The sequence below is a fragment of the Budorcas taxicolor genome, chromosome 17 (genome assembly GCF_023091745.1).
Source record: "Budorcas taxicolor isolate Tak-1 chromosome 17, Takin1.1, whole genome shotgun sequence".
Classification (NCBI taxonomy): Eukaryota; Metazoa; Chordata; class Mammalia; order Artiodactyla; family Bovidae; genus Budorcas; species Budorcas taxicolor.
Genome location: NC_068926.1, coordinates 43,744,738 through 43,758,071, shown reverse-complemented (window position 1 = coordinate 43,758,071; position 13,334 = coordinate 43,744,738). Strand labels below are relative to the sequence as shown.

The 13,334-nt window shown below is 41.7% G+C and overlaps 1 protein-coding gene across 1 annotated transcript in view; it reads left to right on the top strand.

Annotated features, from left to right (window-relative positions):
- The first annotated feature begins 348 nt into the window (after positions 1–348).
- GUCY1B1 (guanylate cyclase 1 soluble subunit beta 1) overlaps positions 349–13,334 on the top strand; it is a 51,591-nt gene continuing 38,605 nt past the window's right edge. The window contains exon 1 of the mRNA XM_052654616.1: positions 349–416. The gene's annotated coding sequence lies outside the window, so the exon portion shown is untranslated. The remainder of the gene's footprint in view (positions 417–13,334) is intronic.

Below are 13,334 nucleotides of genomic sequence, written 5' to 3'. Positions count from 1 at the left end.
CCGCGTGTGTGGGTCTGCGCGCTGCGGCCGGAGAGGCGTCGGGCTCGCGCCCCCTCCGCCGGGCTCTCCTGGGGCGCAACCTGCCTTGGCGCGGGTACAGGTGAGCGTGGGAGGGGGTGGCCTGGGGATGGGGCGGACAGTGACGGAGACAAGCTGCCCCTGAATGGGGCGGAGGTTGCGCCCCTGTACTACCCCTCCTTAGCACCTGGACCCCAAATAGAGCGGAAGCAGGGGGCAGGGTACTAGGTTCCCTGGCGCCGTGGCGGCAGCTGCGGCGGCCTGGCTCCCAATTCCCTTCCCACCGCAGCCGGTCCCTGACGCTCGGGTCTTCCTGTCCCGCAGTATGGATTCGTGAATCACGCGCTGGAGCTGCTGGTGATCCGCAACTACGGCCCTGAGGTGTGGGAAGACATCAAGTAAGTGTAGGGTCCCCGCGCCCCGCCGCGCCCCCACTTCCTGCCCGAGGCGCGCATCCTCAGCGTAGCCGCGCTCCCACGCTCCCGAGCCCGGCCGGGGGTGGCGGGGTGGGGCGGGGCGGCCCTGGGGGAAGGATCCCCAGGGTCACCGCGGCCTCTCAACCCGGCCGAGCGTGGGAACGGCCCTGGCGGCTCCCAGGCTCCGAGCCCGGGAGGCTCCCACGCGCAGGGGCCCCGGGGACCGCAGAGGCCTCCGCAGGAACGAAGACGGCTTGCTGGTCGTTCACACACTTTGCAGACTTGTACGATAGATAAATAGGGAAGCCTTTTCGGTCTGCTGAAACTCACTTTTGAGACTTCCTATCGAGCAACCGTGAATCGACCTCGTTTATTCGTCTGAAATAAAGTGAATCCCCCGCCCCGTTTATTTTTGGTTTCTATTACTGTGGTGAGGCAGGAGGGTATCCTAGTTTTCGTCTGTGAGCCCAGTGCTTGGGATGTGAACGGAAATACCGCAGCCCCTGGGGGTTTCAACCTGCTGCAGTGACGGTCACCAGCTCTCTGAACACCTTGAGCATTTCAGTCCAACATAGATCTTTTTCTCTCTCTCACTCTGGTAGAATTTGCCTTTCACTTGTACGGTTGACCACAACCGAGCAGCCACATTAAAAGCCACCATTATGTGGACTTGCATTTTGGGACAACACTGTAACTGTCATGTTCAGTTAGAGGGACAGAGACTGGTACCCGGGTGGACAGAGAACACACTGTTATTATTTATTGTCTTTCCCTGTGCTCACTGACTTCATTTTGTTGTATCAAGTAGGTGATACTTTCATGTTTTTTCCCCTAAATGTATTACAGTTAGTGGCGGTGAATTCTAACAGGCTCTATGATGAAGTTCCACCAGATTTCTTACACAGATCTGTTTCCATGGAAATTACCAGAATTAAATACAGAGCAGTAGACTGCCACTTCTCCTTCCCTTGAGTCAGTATCCTTGAGCATTATTTCGTGTTCCCTGAGCAGTTTATGTTACCACGGAGTACATCCGCATGCTATAAAGAGAAGTAGGGGTTTTGTGATTATGGGGGTCAATCAAATAAGAACCTAGGCACGAAAGCTTACTTTGGGACTTGAACTCTCTATCTACCTTATTAATACCTTCATAATTTTTATTTTGCTTGGCAGATAGTTACAGAGAGGCAGGGATCAAGAGAAAGATTTTTCACAATGTAACCTATGTATAAGACTACTTTAAATTTAGTCATTTTCTTTGTGAATTTATGAAGGCATCATGTATACCAACCATGTGGTAATTTCTCATCCATAGGATAGAAATTCCCAAATTTCCTAGTGGATGTGTGATGACAATGAACATATTCAGAATTTTCAGAGCACAGGATGGCTCTTGTGGTTAAACAGTCATGCATAACTGGATTTAGAACATGTGTCTTCCCCATCATAGATTTCGATGATGTCAAATACAGAAATGAAAATTTGTACCTCATGGAGAAAAGTGTAGGAAATTTAGAAATGAAATTATCAAGTGCTTCATTTATACTGGGCATATTTTCCACAGAGGTGGTCAGAAATATCTAACGATTTACAAATTCCCTTGATGTGAAACCTTAACTCTGCCAAATCACACTAAGAACGTTGTTGCATTCTTCTTACAAATGTATTAATTTTAGTTAAACATAAATATCTTCTAACTCATGAATTTATTTTTAAGTTGCATCAAACAGTATTCTTCATCTGTTTAAGTGCTAATAATTTAAATCAGATGAAACTTTTTTTTTTCTGGTAAAATGAAGCAAATCATATGAATCTTTTTCAAGGATTATGTGCCCGTGCAAGAGAAATGCTATTAGTTTTACTGGTGTTTGCAATTCAGGTATTAAGTTTGACTATTTTTTTTTTGGTTTCAGCATCCCCCTTGATAGAGCCCATTTTGTCTTGGCTACAATTTAGTATCTGGATGAGAGAACCTTGCTGACTTTTCTGCATGGAGGGCCTTAGAACAGTTCACTGTTGGGACCCCTGAGGAATCCCTGGAAGAGTATTTGCTTAGAGCCTCAGAGATCCTCACTGCCTGGGCCAGGATGGAAGACTTTGGCAGGGTTTAACTTTGAAATGCTCCCTGGGAGATTCCGAGTTCTCTGACCTCACCACCTACTCCAGGGAGGATCTCTGTAGTCATGGGTCCAAGATACTTTCAGTTGTACCTTTTAATGAAAACTGAATATATGAAAAACATTTATTTTTCATCTCAGTAAATACCAAACTCCTCTAGCTTCCTTTTTGCACTGTGAAAAGCTATCTAAATTGATGTTTATAAAATTTCATATCATACTCTTTTGGTTTAGGAGGAAATGGCCATCCATCCTCCTTCAGAAAGGATGCCAAACATTTAATGACAAGTAAAATCCAAAGTAACAGATTCCAGACAGAAAATCCTAAATGGTAAGAGCCAGAAATGCTTCATTGTAAACTCCCTATCCACTTACACTCTTACCAACAATATAACCATTTCACAAGAATTTTAAATTCCACTGTTTATTTTTTAATTGTTTTCATTTTACTTTACAATACTGTATTGATTTTGCCATACATCAACATGAATCCACCACCCAATCCTGTTAAAGAAAAAGAAAGATTGTCAAGACTGAGGGTCAGCAAACTTTCTCTTAAAGGGCTGCTGCTGCTGCTGCTAAGTCGCTTCAGTCTTAGTGTCCGATTCTGTGCGGCCCCATAGAGGGCAGCCCACCAGGCTCTGCTGTCCCTGGGATTCTCCAGGCAAGAATGCTGGAGTGGGTTGCCATTTCCTTCTCCAATCTTAAAGGGCTAGATAGTAAATATTATAAGTGTTGCAGGCTAAGAGTAAATTTTGAAGATATTATGTGCATCATCTTTAAAATGTAGCCATTAAAAAATGTAAAAGCCATTCTTAGATCCCAAAGTGGCAAACGACCCTGTATGCAAGACAGAAAAAAAGACACAGCTGTATATAACGGACTTTTGGACTCAGAGGGAGAGGGAGAGGGTGGGATGATTTGGGAGAATGGCATTCTAACATGTATACTATCATGTAAGAATCGAATCGCCAGTCTATGTCTGACGCAGGATACAGCATGCTTGGGGCTGGTGCATGGGGATGACCCACAGAGATGTTATGGGGAGGGAGGTGGGAGGGGGGTTCATGTTTGGGAACACATGTAAGAATTAAAGATTTTAAAATTAAAAAAATAAACTAAAAAAAAAAAAAAGTAAAAGCCATTCTTAGATCCCAAAGTGGCAAAAACTGTCAGTGGGTGGGACTTGACTTACGGATTGTCATTTGCCCCTCTGATCTAGATCATAACTGCATTTAAAAAAGCCAGAGAGACTTCTGAATTTACCTCAGATCCTGTTTTATTGGTTTCCTTTCAGTTTTGAGATGGCCCTTTCTGGAAGCCATGCTTTCTAAGTGATGAGAAATATCAATCATTGTTTCAGGAAAACATGAAGCCAGGATATATGTGTGTATATATATGTGTATGTATCTAATATATATATGTATATATTAGCAAAGCCCCTAAATATGTAATTTAATAACCATTTCTGTCACCCTGCCATTGGCCCTGGCTAGACTAACATTGATTCAAACTACTGGGTTCAGAATCTTGGTATGAGATTTGGAAATAAACTAATGGCTCTGTTAGTTGATAAGTATTGGAGTGAGTTCCCCTAGAAGATTGTCAGGAAGATGACTCCCCTGTGTAAAGAATGCATACGTATTTGGTATGTTTTTATGTGATTTACCTATACAGGGCAGCGTACTTTTTTCATTCATTGACTCAAGTCTTCTTCCATTCTCTAGTTAAGCTTATTTTTAAGGAGCATAGTCAAGTGTTTGAGTAATGAGGATAGAAAGTTTATGATATGTTAGTTTCTACTGTACAGCAAAGTAAATTAACTATACATGTACATCTATCCCCTCTTTTTTGGATTTCCTTTCCATTTAGGTCACCACAGAGCACTGAGTAGAGTTCCCTGCGCTGTACAATAGGTTTTCATTAGTTATCTATTTTATGCATACTATCAATAGTGTATATAGGTCAATCCCAGTTTCCCAATTATTTCCACCCTCTTTTTCCCCCTTGGTATTCATGCATTTGTTTTCTACATCTGTCTGTTTCTGCTTTGCAAACAAGATCATTTATATTCCAATAAAAAATAATAAAAAAAAGTGCATAGAATCACCTCCAAATAGCAATTGAGAATAAAGAGTGGCAGGACTTCCATGTTTTATGTATTAGTTTTTGTTTATTTTGGTTTTTCTTTTCTTAGCATTTTTAAATTGCAGTATAGTTGATTTACAGTCTCATGTTGATTTCAGGTGTATAGCACAGTAATTCATTTATACATACATATATAATGTGTGTATGTATATATTCATTTTCAGATACTTTTTTTCTTACAAGTTATTATAAAATACTGAGTATAGTTTCCTGTGCTCTATCTTTCTTTTTTGTCTTCTTTTTTTCACAAAGGGAACCCATGTTGAATTGGAAAGCTTTCCCCAAAATGTGTATGATGTAATCCTTGCTTTCAAATACAGTCTAGAGATATCAGACTGTTTCTAATCTTATTATATCTTGATTTTTTTTGCCTGTAACTCAAATGTGGAAACATTGGCTGTTGGATAATATATTCTGATCTTCCAGTTTTGAAAATAATGCTCCTTGGTGAATTTGCTAATCACGAATTAATCATTGTGGTTCATGTAAGCAGATGCTTGGCTGTAGGCTAGTTATATATGACTTTCCCAGTTGCATAAACGTCCCAAGACTAAACTCTATAAGGAAACGGATAATAACTACTTCATGGGGTTTTATATTGAATGATGTCTGCAAAGTGCTTAACACAGTTCTTGATGAATAAGTGCTTAGTAAATGGTTGCTGTTACTTGTGTTACTCTAGAACCAGAGTTTTCAGGTTTTCCCTTTCCAGCTCCCCTGAAAGATAAGAAGCACCCTTACATGGCAATAATTGATTGATTCCCCATACTATACCTGTTTAAGTGTGCACTCATTGCTCTAGGACAGATAGTGACTTCTTGTCATTTCACTTTCTCTTTCCCTTTCTCCATCTCATGCAGCTGGTACCTGCCCTTTGGATTTGAGGTGCTCTGAAATGCTCATCTTCTCCTTCCCAGCTCTGAGCACTTTCCCTTCTTACTATGATGGTCCCCATCGAGTTTTCTGCATCCGACCGGTCCCATTTCTACCCCTTCTGTGCATTATGGGAAGGCTTAATCTCATGATGTTGTTTTTCTGCTGAAGCTTTACTTTGGAATCAATCCTACATTATATTCTTCTGCCTCCCAGTCTCTATATGTTATTTGAAGATGCAGTGTATGTTCTTTCTCTTTTTTTTAATTCATTAGTTTTTAATATTTTGGATCCCATGTGTAAGTCATAACACACAGTATTTGACTTTCTTTGTCTGACATTTCACTGAGCATCATCCCCTCCAGTTCATCCATGTTATTGTAAATGGCAGAATGTTATTCATTTTTATGGCTAGTAATATCCCATTGTATATATATTGCATCTTCTTTATTCATCTGTTGATGGACACTTAGGTTGTTTCTATATGCTCTTTTTTGATTTTGTTTTGTATTTTAGACTGTACCATGGAGCATGCAGGATCTTAGTTTCCCTACCAGGAATTGAACCTGTGCCCTCTGCATTTGGGGGTGTGGAGTCTTAAACACGGGACTGCCAAGGAAGTCCTCATATGCTCTTAGTAGTCATTTTATCAAAACAAAACCAAGTCGAGTACCACACTTTGCCTTGTTTTAATCAGATTTTCATATTCCTGTGGCAGTATAATTAAAATTTTATACCTTCCTGTATTCTTGCTCAAGTGGGTTTTAAAATATTAAGTCCTTTTTTATTATAAAACCTGTTTAAAATTTCTGAAGTCCTTTCCTCACTAATTTCTCATGAGTGCCACAATACCCATTTGAAGTAAGAAAGGCCTTTCTAGCTCATTTTTTCCCCAACTTTACTGAGATATAATTGGCACACAACATGGTGTAAGTTTAAGGTGTTTTATGTATGGTTTAGACACATTTGTAAATTGCAGAACAATTCTCACCATAATATTCACTAAAACTTCCATCCTGTGGCATAGTGACTATTTTTTGTGAGAAGGTTTAAAACCTACCCTCTTGGCAGCGTTTAAGTCTGTGACACAGTGTTAGCTGTAATCACCAAGCTGTGCACTGATCCCCAGACCCGTTCATCTTGTAACTGGTTGTCTGTACTCTTGGAGCAACACCTCCCTGTTTTCCCACTTCCAACCCTACTGACCACTCTACACTGTTTCTCTCAGTTTGTCTGTTTTACTTTCTACATATACAAGTGAGCTCAGTGCTCTTTGTTGAATGATAAAGTTGAGTCTCAGGAGGTGGAATGGCTGTCTAAGGAAGGGTGCCAGAAAGCTGTAGACTCAGACCAGGCTCTGCTCTTCTGATGGCAGATCCGCTGCTCCTTGTAAGATAGAAAGTGTGGAAGTGTTAGTTGCTTAATCATGTCTGACTCTTTGTGACCCCATGGACTGTAGCCCACCAGTCTCCTCTGTCCATGGAATTCTCCGGACAAGAATACTGGAGTGGGTTGCCATTTCCTTCTCCAGGGGATCTTCTCAACCCAGGAATCGAACCTGGGTGTCCTGCTTTGAAGGCAGATTCTTTACTGTCTGATCCACGGGCACAATACCAAAATAGGACCTAATGAAGTGACATACAAACATGAAGCTATATTCATTTCATCCCCCCAAACTTCCTCAGTGCAAATAAATGAATACATTGATTTAAAAAATAGGTGAACTAGGTAATTGTTACAGTCAGGACCTTTTTCTTTAGAAAGACCTGCTGGTCAACCTGGAAGGTGGAGGGAGGCCCAGTGCATCCACTGGAAGCCACCTATGCCTGTGGAACTGGGTGCTTAGGGCAGACCCCTTCTCATGACCCCCTAGGAAACCCGAGGTCCTTATCTCAGGGCTTTTCTTTGATGGTTTGAAGTATCTCCCAGCCAAACAATCTGGGTTTTTGTTTTCCTTACATCTGTCATCTTTGCGAAATTGAAAAAAAATCTTAGATGCATATTACTTAATTACGTGTCACAGGAGGAGCTTTGTCCATTAACATGTGAGGCTGAGGAGTGGCCTGAGGATCTGTATTCCCCTCTCATTCCCAGACCTGCGTGGATGAACACTGACTGCCCCTGGACCTGGCCCCCACAGACAATGTCCTTCCTGCCCTTGCTGCTCTCCAGAGTGAGAAGGTCTTGCAGATGTTTCTCGTCAGCATGTCGGAAAGTGATGGTCATAGTTTATACTGTGCAGACATCACCAGGAAAGCACACTTAAGGAAAACTCTAGAACCGGCCCCACTCAGAGGCTGATGACTGCCAGGACATAGGGCCGGGGGGCTTTTCCATCATTGCTTTCTTTGTTCATTCAACAGAAAACAGGGGAAACAGTGTCTCTGTTTATGTCTGGCCAAGTGGAGTGGCTTTTTCTGTATTGATACCGAGATTAGAGGTGTCTACTATATGAAAAAGGGGAACTTTTTTTTTAATCTGTAAGAAATTTTATTGTGATACAGAAACTTTTCTTACAGGAATGTAGCTTGAAGAGTAATTTGGGGTATATAGAAAGATTTAACCATAACGATGTTGAACACAGCCCCTTATAATAGCAAAGTAGTAGGAACAGTGAAACTAATCAAAGATAGAGAACTGTTTGTTTGTATACAGGTTTTAAAAGGTGTTTCAGAGAAATATAAGACACAACAAGGAAGAGGTGATCTAGCAAGCATTTTAAAAGGAAACAGATCAGTATTTCTTCAGAGGTCTGACAGATTTTTCACTGAAAGTTTATTAATGAAATTAATTCAAAGTTGAAATTAATTCAAAGTTAATTTCATTGAAATTACTGAGATAATTATGGATTCAAATGCAGTACTAAGAATGGATGGACAGAAGCCATGAACCTTGACCTTCTTTCCCCTAGTATGTTTCAAACTGTAGTGTAATGACATTAATACATCTAGCTTATTCATATTTTTCAGTTTTACTTAAAACCCTTTCTGTGTATCTGTTCGATTTTATCACATGCACAGGTTCACATATCCACAACCACAGTCAAGATACAGAACATTTCTATCACTGCAAGGATCCCTCATGTTGTCCTTTATAACCTGGAAAGGGAAACATTCTGACGTGTTTATTGTTCCTTTTTTTTTTTTACTGCATTTGGTTGTGCTGGAGAGTCTGATCAGTTGCCAGTTATGTTGAGTCATGAAACACTACCTTGTTCCTCTATTGAGATTCTTTGTGGTCATTCTTCAAATCAGCCAACATGGGAACGTTCAGCCCTCAAACCCCTCTTGCTCTCAGCACCCTCTTCTCATGGGCAAGTTTTCAAGCCAGTTTTCAAGTTCCTCAACTAGGCTTTCCCATCCAGGGAGGGCGACACCTGTGCTCGGAAGGGTCTCACTCCATGCTTCCCACTCCTGCCTCCAAATGAAAATATTTTCCAGCCTTAAGAAGGTGAGAAAAAATCTTACTTTTTTATTTTTTGCATTTTTATCTTTAAAATTGAGGCATAGTTGCTTTACAACGTTGTGTTGGTTTCTGCTGTACAATAAGTGAACCAACCATATGTATACATACATCCCCTCTCTCTTGAGCCTCCTTCGCCCCCTGACCCCTGCCATCTCATTGCAGAGTACCAGGCTGGGCTCCCTGTGTTATACAGCAGCTTCCCACTGGCTGTGGTTTACATATATTGGTGGAGATAAGTCAATCCTACTGTTTTCAATTCGTCCATCACCCCCAACCCATGTCCACATGTCTGTTCTATATGTCTGTGTGTGTGCTCAGTCACGTTCGACTCTTTTGCGACCCCATGGACGGTAGCCTGCCAGGCTTCTCTGTCCATGGGATTTTCCAGGCAAGAATACTGGAGTCGGTTGCCATTTTCTACTTCAGGAGATCTTCCCGACCCAGGGATTGAACCTGGGTCTCCCACATTGCAGGCAGATTGTTTTACCACTAGCGCCACCTCTACAAATCTTACTTAAGGTATGGCTTCTTTCACCTCCAGAACTGTACTTTTCCTTCGTAGTACATGCACAAGTTTATAATTACTTATTTGTACTGTGATTGCTCTCTGTCTTATCTCACTAAACTGTAGCATCTTTAGCTAGCAGAAAGCCTCTCTGTGTATGTGTGTGTATAATATATGTGCATTAATTATCTTTCTGATTTTCAGAGAATAGAGCACGTCTGTATGTATCACACATATTTCTTTTCTGTAACAAGGATTTATTATGTCAGAATGGTGACATCTTCAGCTTCTATTTAATAAAATATAAGCTCTGTTGAAATGGGCATTTCTTATATAAGCAATAGCAGAAGATATAGCAGTAAATTATAACATCTCTGTTTGGAAGGGTCAGAGTTCACACATGGATATAATAAAAGGATTAAGAACACTGCTTTTGGATTACCAGTTGCATAAACCTTCAAGACACTGGGTTGGATTCAGGACAAGACTAACTCCTTTAGCAAGTGTCTCAAAGGCAGGCCTGTGTGGTGCTGTTTAAAGGCCGTGTCTAGACTGTAGATGGGCTTCCCTGGTGGCTCAGCTGGTAAAGAATCCTCCTGCAATGCGGGAGACCTGGGTTCGATCCCTGGGTTGGGAAGATCCCCTGGAGAAGGGAAAGGTTACCCACTCCAGTATTCTGGCCTAGAATTCCATGGACTATATAGTCCATGGGGTCGCAAAGAGTCGGACACAACTGAGCGACTTTTGCTTTCACTTTCAGACTGTAGGTAGATGTTTATGATGCTGAAAGTAAATTTTGGAGCCAGATGAGGATGCTCCCCAGGACCTGCAGTATTGACTGTAACAGCTCCTGTACGTAGGACACTCACCACGTGTTCCACAGTCGTGGTCCTTTTTAGGCTTTGTTCTTGTTAACTCACATAATCCTCATGCCTACCCTAGAGGACAGATTTGTTCTTTATTCTTATTTTAGAAATGAGGGAACTGAGGCTTCATGACTAACTCCTACCTCAAGCCACCATGTCTTCATCATCAGAGCAGAGATTGGGGCACAGGTGGGCTTGTAATGATAGTATTATGTGCTTTCCCATAAACACAAAGGACTCAACAAACTTCTCTTTTTCAAAGATGATTTAGCATGAGGACGGGCAGCATACATGTGTGTTACTGCTACTGTCTTTGTTTTTGTTTTCCTATACTTTTCACGCGCTTTTCCAGGTACATGTGGCTGTTACATTTTTAAAGGTGGTTTTACTCAGAAATAGGGCTTCCCAGGTGGCACTAGTGGTAAAGAACGCACCTATGCAGGAGACGTAAGAGACTTGGGTTTGATCCCTGGGTTGGGAAGATCTTCTGGAGGAGGGCATGGCAACCCACTGCAGTGTTTTTGCCTGGAGAATCCTCATGAACAGAGGAGCCTGGCAGGCTACAGTGCATAGGGTCACAAAGAGTCGGACACGATTGAAGCGACTTAGCACTTACTCAGAAATAGAACGTCTACATCTACAAAGAATATCAGGGACTCAGGACTTTTGAGCAGCTTGTGTGGTTTTGGAAACACTCTGAGCTGTGGTGCTTGTGAGGAGAGTTCAGGATGAAGGACACACAGGGCTGAGGGAGTCATTTGTTTTATGAAGCTGCTGAACAGGGCTTCTTTGAAATGTTTGCGATTGTGTTTTCAGAACTGGGACAATTTACTTATGAGAATGTCTTGTGCCACCACTGGACACAGTCAGAAAAAATACTGTTATGTATCCAGAGTGGGTCTTTGGTTAAACCTGTGTTACCTGTGAAAGGATGACTGTCACCACTTACAGGACTTGGATGAATGAAGACACTGGCCTTGGAGGACTGACCTTCACCATCTGGTGAGCGGTCAGAGCATAAGGCCTCTCCTCCAAATCCCTCCAAATTAGTGTCTTCTTTAGGGACTCAGACTTTCTGGGAATCTTCAGATCATGCTGTTGAAAATCGAGGGGCTGTTAATGCTTTCATAACCGCTCCTAAAAAAGCTATGTAGATTTTTAATTTGTAAATGACATAAGTAGTTATTATGTTTCATGGTGGGAGGTTTTAATTTTAATGATTGGACACAACCCAGCCTTGAGGATGTCCTTACCTCTCTGTAAATTAGACAGACCATCCTGGGATTTATTGTCAAGACTCTGCATACTGTCTTTAAATACAGCTTGTGGTAGGGTAACAGTGTTTACAGGATCAGCAGCCCTGGGAGCTGTCATGAGTTGGGCTGATTGATATAAACTGATTTTTCTGCCTGAGACCAGACTTTGAGACTCCTGTATTCAAGACGCCTGTGTTTAGCCTCTCCGGTATTAGAATTCCTGTTCTCACACCTTCTTAGGAAGCTTCTTTGCCTGCTAGCCAGCAGTTTCTGTAGTATACTCAACTTACCTGAAAGGTTCATAATAGCAGGAACTCAGCGTCAGAATATGAATTCAGTTTCTGTCCATTCACATCCCTTAGGCAAGGAAAATCCCTTAGGTATGAGTTCTGAGAAATGCTTCCTGGATATTTCTCACAGCTTTTGTACCTACTTAAAAAAGATAAATAGTAAAGACATTCCTCAGTTTGAGAATAAATTGGACTTCTGCCAGTAATGTTTGATTGTTTGATTTTTGGTAGGAAGTTTGGAAACGTGTGAAGGATATTTAATTAATTCATTTCTTTTAAAACATGCACGCATTCACTGAGTGCATACTCTAATCTAGGCACCTGTGTTTAGACATTAGTGATTAAAAAACAAAACCCAAACCACAAAACCAAAAAAATCCTACCATAATAAACATGCCCTTGTGGGAAAAGGTAATTGGTGTAAGTAAATGATCAATTTAAATTCCAGCAAATAGCCATCTCTAAAAGTAAGTAGGAAATCAGTTGCTACTGGGAAAATTTTTCATGGGTACAGGCTCAATTTTCAGATACTTTTTATGGCCGCAAATGAATAGAATTGTTTCCTGTTTTGTCTCCAGGTGAAATTCAGGACTTTATTTTTAAAGCTCTTTGGAGAGATGGAGCGTGCTTTGTTTTGGCTGCCTGAAGTCATGCATTCTGTCAGCTAATGACAGATTGAGTACAGCTTTGGTTTAATGGTTTGGATGCTGAGTGGACCCTCCCCCCTTCTTCCACTAGCTGTTTCCTTGTCCTCCTCCTGCTCCCCCCTCCGTCTTCCCCACTTTCTGACTCTTGCCAGTTAGATGTTTGGGGTGTTGAGTGTGTGAGGAGCCCTCTCCCTAGATGGGTTGTGCTGCTGTTGCTCAGTTCTGCCTGTGAGGAGTGAGCTTGTGCATCCTCTGGGGACATGGGGTGAGCCTGGTCCTTCTTCCCCCTGCTGTGCAAGGGAAGGCTGTGACCTGAGGTGTGGATGAAACCAGGTCAACATCTTTCTATCTGGGTTTACTTGGTTGAAGAAAATGCCCTTTTACCTCATCTGGACTTACTTAGGCCAACTTAAAACAAAGCTCTCTCTAAATATTTATCACTGCCTGCAGATTCCTTTCATAGAATAATGCGCCAACCAGAAAGAGCTAATGCTTAACCCCGGAACAATTGTTAAGTATACAGGTAAAGATAACACACCCTGCTGTTAGTCGCACTGGAAACTGTGGAAACCTATATTTGTTTGGGTTTATCCAAGGGATTTTTATAATTATAATGGGAAACAACAGAATGTAATAACACAAACCCAGATCGTTTGATGATAGCAGTTTCATTGGTTGCCATTTGATAGATGAACAGTATTGACTACATTTTAATCCAATTTGCCTATGGCTT